Genomic DNA, 6,933 nt, shown 5'->3' with positions numbered 1-6,933 from the left:
TATATATATATTAGTAATTAAATAGTATATGTTATATGAATAATTTAATATTTATGTGTATGTATTAGTTGACATACTAACTAGTTAGTTCATAAATTAACATATTATTTAGTTAATTAATATATATTAAGTAAATATAATTAAGTAAATGTTACTCAATACTTCTATGTATATTACTTATTTTATTATACATGTGTGTGTTATATATTAGTATTGACATACTAACTAGTAACTAGTTAGTTAATAAACTAACATATTAACTAAGTTAACATATATTAAATTACTAACTTACTATAATTAACTATAGGTTATTTTGACAAACAAAAAAATTATGTTACTTAATATTTGTATGAGTATTATATATATATGAATATATAATATACATACTTGTTAGTTACTATATACTAACTTAGTATTACTATATATTAAGTTAAGTGGTAGATCACATGATCTAAAGATTATGTGAATTATTATATCTTATGATCATATATATCACAAATTAAGTGATTAATATTAGAATCAACAATGTGTTTGTTTAGAAATATATGCTCTTGTTATGTTTAGAGTATTATGCTGTAGATATCATTATAAGTTAAATGTTACATCATATGGTCTACCATTATAATCTATATGATTATATAAAATGATCAATTGATGATTAAATCATATGATTATATAATAACAAAATATACATGTATAATATGACATAAGTCAGAAGTATACAAACGCATACAAATACAACAATTAAGTACCCAGATACTTAATAACTAGTTATTTAATAAACTAACATATTAACTAAGTTAATATATTAAATTACTAACCTAGTATAATTTACTATATGCCAGTTATTTTGACAAAAACAAATTATATGTTACTTAATATATATATACTTGTTTGTTAATATATACTAACTTAGTATTACTAAGTAAGTTCCATTTTTTTTTAAAAAAAAGTATTACTAAGTAAGTTAACTATTTTCAAAAAACAATGATACGATGATATATATGTATTATCATTCTAATTACACTAGATCATACTTAATTAGTTAATTAAGTATGATCTAGTGTAATTAGAATGATAATACATATGAACATGATCTAATAATGTTTTTTTTTTTTTTTTTTAGAAAACTTTGTCCTATTCTTCATGAATTAAGTTTCATAATATTTAAGTATAATGTATTATCACTATAATTTATATGATTATATGACATGATCAACTGATTATTAAATCATATGATTATATAATAAAAAATTATACATATATAATATGATATAAATATACAAATACATACTAATACAATAATTAAGTATCTAGAGACTTAGTTTCAATGTATGTTATAAGTCAATCTATGTTATACATTACTTTTCAAAAAAAAAAAAAAAAAAAAAAGTCCATCTATGTTATAAATTTTAATTACACATATATAATAACAAAAAATTTTATTCTATTTTTTAACCATTTTTTGAACCTTGAGGTTCTTAATATTCATTTTGGTCATTTTTTTAAACCATTTTGTAAACAATTTTTTAAACTATTTCTTAGTTTACTTTGCTTTTTATTTTTTTTATTTAAGTAAGCTTGGACTACTCTTTAGGGTCGACTTTGTGTCTTCAGCGTCCACTTTTAGTGGACGCTATTGGCCATCAATTTTAATTTTTAATTTTTTCTTTTAATTTTTTCTACCTACTCTTTGTCGACCCTAATAATTGGTCTTTAAAGTGGACGCTATTGGTCATCACTTTTAATTTTTAATTTTTTTTGAAATTTTTTCTACCTACTCTTTAAGGTTGACAAAGTCGACCCTAATAATTGGTCTTTAGCGTCCACTTTGAGTAGACGCTATTGCTCATCAATTTTTTTTTTTTTTTTTTCCTACCTACTCTTTAGGTAATAATTGGTCTTTAGCGTCCACTTTGAGTGGACGCTATTGCTCTTCAATTTTATTTATTTATTTATTTATTTTTAATTTTTTTTGCCTAATCTTTAGGGTCGACTATAATTGGTCCAAAGTGGACGCTATTGCTCTTCAATTTTATTTTTTTTATTTATTTTTTTAATTTTTTCTACCTACTCTTTAGGGTCAACAAAATCGATCCTAATAATTGGTCTTTAGCGTCCACTCTATTGCTCTTCAATTTTATTTTTTTATTTATTTTTTTACCTAGTCTTTAGGGTTGACAAATTGGACCCTAATAATTGGTCTTTATTGCTCTTCAATTTTATTTTATTTTTTTATTTTTATTTTTTCTACCTAGTCTTTGTCGACCCTAATAATTGGTCTTTAGCGTCCACTTTGAGTGGACGCTATTGCTCTTCAATTTTATTTTTTAATTTTTTTTTAATTTTTTCTACCTAGTCTTTAAAGTCGACCCTAATAATTGGTCTTTAACGTCCACTTTGAGTGGACGCTATTGCTCTTCAATTTTATTTTTTTATTTTTTATTTTATTTTTTCTACCTAGTCTTTAGGGTCGACAAAAGTCGACCCTAATACTTAAGTATTAGGGTTGACTTTCAAAGTCGACCCTATTAATCTTTTTTCCCGCCTCTTGAATAATTCCCGCGTGTACATTAGGGTCGAGTTATGAGCATCCATTGTAGAGTGGACGCTAATATTCATCTTTTCGGTCGGCTGTTAGCGTCCACTTGGATGTGGACGCTAATACTTAACTATTAGGGGCGACTTTTGAAAGTCGCCCCTAATAGTTGAGTATTAGGGGCGACTTTATAGTCGCCCCTGATGAGTAAATTTCTTGTAGTGTCTCAGCTTCTCTCTATTGGAAATAATTTTGATGGTGTACAAAATTCTTATTGAAATAAACTAATACAAATATAAAAATTAACTATAAAATAAATAAATTACAAGAGATGAAAGTAGAGTCTGCAAAGATCTCACAATGCTATAGAATCACGTAAGAGTGTTGTCCTTAAATGTTGATTTATCTCTCCCGGAGTATGTAATTTGGTGCGATCGGATCTTTTGACACGCAACTTCTCAAGATTAGACTATAGTGTTTACCTTCGTTAAGGACGCACTTCCAACAACAAAGACTAATATAACAACTATTTTGACAAAGTAAATAAGGAACTTCAAGTATTATTTTGTTGGAAAGCTAATAATATAGTATATGGCTTTTATGCCTTGAAAACAAATGTTTTTCAACACTCTCTACAATATATGAAAGAAAAGAATTGATCATATTTTTTTTTTTTTCAAAGCTGGAAACCTTCCTTCTACAAACGTGGTAGGCAATTTCTTTGAAAGTTCATTACATGTGGCTCATGTATTAAAGACAAATGACCATGCGTTAAGGACAAATGGTCTTTAACATAACGCAATAAGTAGGGCTGTAAATGAGTTGACACATTCGACAGCTCGCTCGCTACCCGCTCGACTAAGCTTGACCCGAACTCGAGCTCGACAGTGTACAAACTCGCTCGTTACTGTTGGAACTCACTCGATTAGCTAGTGACACATATCCGACTCGCTTGATGAAGCTCGACGGGGGCTCGTGAGTTCGAGTCGTTTAACTTGAGATTGGCAGGCTCGCCCGAGCTCGTTTAGGGATCGTGAGCTCGACTTGTTTAACTTGATAATCGCCCGGCTCGCTCGACTCGTTTAAGGCTTGTGAGCTCGACCCGTTTTATCATCTGACCCGACCCAACCCACACGACAATGTAACTAAAAAAAAAATTAACCATGTTATTAATCAATAATAATCATAGCTTTAATATGTATACAATTAACTAATTAAGATCTAAGGTTATAGTATAACTAACATTATATGGAATATGTTATTATTTATAGGTTTAATGTTCAATTAATTAGTTGAAAATAATAATAATAGTAATCATCATATTCATAGGTTCAATGTGTGTACAATTAATTAATTAAGATTTAATAAGCGATTTATAGATTTAATAATAATAATAATTTATAGGTATTGCGGCGATGTGTGCTTCAAAGATCATGATCACCGATTCTGGGACTGCCGAAGCTCTAGGAGCGTGGCATGCAGCGGAAGTTACCGACAGGATCGGCTTGAGGAAGGTAATTCTGGAGGGGGATGCGCTGAAAGTTATAAATGTCCTCAAACTGGATGGAGAATGGTGTGGCAGTTATGGACAGGTCATACAAGATGCAAAAAACCTTCTGGGCCAGTGCTTGGAATGGAAGGTTAGCCATACTCATCGTGACGGGAATAAAGTTGCTGATAGTCTTGCCAAATTAGCTTTAACACTAGATCAGAATATGTTCTGGGTTGACAATTTTCCTTTATGTGTTCGAGAACTTGTATCCTCTGAGCAAGGCTCGATTTAATTTCAATGAAAGTAGCCAATTTTTCAAAAAAAAAAAAAAAAGTCCAATTAATAAGCTATTTAAAAAATTAAATTATATGGTACTACTTAAATGTAATAAAATGTATTAAGTAGTATTTAAGTTTTTTTTTTTTTTTTTTTTTTTTAGGGAAATGATAATCACTTCATTCAAAGAAAAATGGAAATTCCGGCCTAAGCCTTACAAAGATAGAGTCATTTGCTCTAAAAAAACATCTGAGATACAACTAAGAGACTCCTCCAACCATACTTGAGTTTCTGAACTCCTAATTGCATATTTAGCTAGACCATGGGCTGCGTGGTTAGCCTCTCTTTTTACGTGCCTGATATTCCATCTGTTTAGAGACCCCAGTAAACATTTGATATCATTAATGATCTGCCCCTATCGTCGCCAGCTTTGTTGGGGGTCACTTATCGCCTTCACCACTTGTAGCGAGTCCCCCTCAAGGAGCACGTCATTTATTCCCACCTCCCTGCTGAACTCCACAGCCCATAAAGCAGCCATAGCCTCAGCTGCGACTGGTTCATAAAGTGCCACAACAGGTTGGCTTAATGCTGCCATGGTGTTTCCTTTTTCATCTCTTATAATAACCCCCACTCCCATTTTTTTTTCTCCCTTTCTGCTATAGCAACATCCCAATTAATTTTAAAATAACCCTCCAGTGGTGCTTCCCATTTTTGTTGAATCGACCGTGATGGACTAGGAGCATCCTCATGTTTCTCACTTACCTTACGGTATAGCTGGAGATGATCACTGGCTTGCTTTGCTATTACGCTGGGGTGTGAAAAAGCCTTCCCGTGCACCACCTTATTTTGTCGATTCCAGATTCTCTTAGCAACCATAGCAAACAGCTCCATCTCTTCTTTCTGTGCCGTCCACACCAGATATTCCACCAACTCTCAAAAATTGTCACCACCCGATCTACATTTTTGGAACTTCCTACCACTAACAGACAAGACGTCCTGAGATGATGGGCAATCCCAGAGTATGTGGTGGGTGGTTTCCACAGCGCTGCAGCAGAAGATGCAGATATCATCCTCAACCACTCTCTGCTGCTTAAGATTATCTTTTGTCGGAAGAATTTTGTACCAAGCTCTCCACAGAAACACTTGTGTCGAATGTGGAATCTTCAGACCCCAAATCATCTTCCATATGGCCTGAGTTCTCACCCCCAAAGAGTAGTCTCCCTTCAATCTTTCTTGTCTTTCCTTTTCGAGGTGATACGCACTTTTTACTGAAAATTATCCTGAATTCGTCGCACGCCAAATCATTTTATCATCATGGTGATATCTATTCAGCGGGATGTTACAAATCGTAGTAGCTTCCTCCTTGCCAAAGTGCTGGAATATGTACTGCCTGTTCCATCGCACCGGGTTTTCTTCTATTAAATCAACTACCAACGTGTCCTTCCCAATGAGAGGACTGGACGTCTGTATGGAGTAAGTTATCGGCAGGGGAATCCATTTATCTCCCCTGATCCGAACTGATGTACCATTACCAATGCGCCAGAATATTCCTTCTTCAAATAGCTTCCTACCCATCAAAATGCTCCTCCAAGCAAATGACGGCTTACTCCCCAATTTTGCTGACAATAACGACCCTGTGGAGTAATAATTGGCTTTGATTCTCTTCGCTGCCAAGCTGTTGGGGTATTGCATTAGGCGCCAACATTGCTTCACTAGGAGAGCCTTGTTAAAGCAAGTGAGATCTCGGAAGCCCAAACCTCCCATATTTTTTGCACGTCCCATCCTCTCCCAGCTCATCCAATGTATCTTCTTGTCATTCTCCTTGTGACCCCACCAAAATTTCTGCATCAATTTGTTGAGCTCCTTACGCAATCTTGATGGAAGCAAAAAAATGCTCATACTATATGATGGTATGGCTTGGATCATTCCTTTGATTATGACCTCCTTTCCAGCCTGAGATAGAAATTTTGTCTTCCAGTCTGTCACCCTTTTCTGCACCTTTTCTATCAAGCTCTGAAATTCCCGAATTCTTGACTTGCCCACAAACACCGGAAGCCCCAAATAGGTATCAAATCTTTGTGAATCAGGGACTCCTACAACCTTCAGAATTCTATCTTTTGTTTCTTGGCTTGTATTTTTGCTGAAAAAAACAGCAGTTTTATCATTGTTTAGCCGCTGCCCCAACGCTTCCTCATAAACCCCCAAAACTCCCTTCAAGCAATTCCACTCTTGTTCTGTAGCCTTACAAAAAAGAAGACTATCGTCAGCAAAAAAATAAGTGGTTTATCTTCAAGCCTTTAAAAGAGGTTGGGACCTCTTTCAAACATCCAAACCTTTCTTCAAGTGATAGCATTGAACTTAAGACCTCTGCACATAAAATGAAGACGTATGGAGATGATGGATCACCCTGTCTGTTCTCCCTGGAGGGTTTAAAGAGCCCTACAGGATCACCATTAACAATCACAGAAAATGATACCGTGGTAACACATTTCATTACATGTTGGACCCATTTGCTCTTAAACCCCAACTTCCTCATCACTTTTTCTAGAAAAAGCCACTCCACCCGATCGTAGGCTTTGCTCATGTCGAGCTTCACTGTCATATATCCTACCCTCCCATACACACG

Source organism: Corylus avellana, chromosome ca2 (assembly GCF_901000735.1).
Source record: "Corylus avellana chromosome ca2, CavTom2PMs-1.0".
Lineage (NCBI taxonomy): Eukaryota > Viridiplantae > Streptophyta > Magnoliopsida > Fagales > Betulaceae > Corylus > Corylus avellana.
This window is presented reverse-complemented; position numbering follows the sequence as displayed.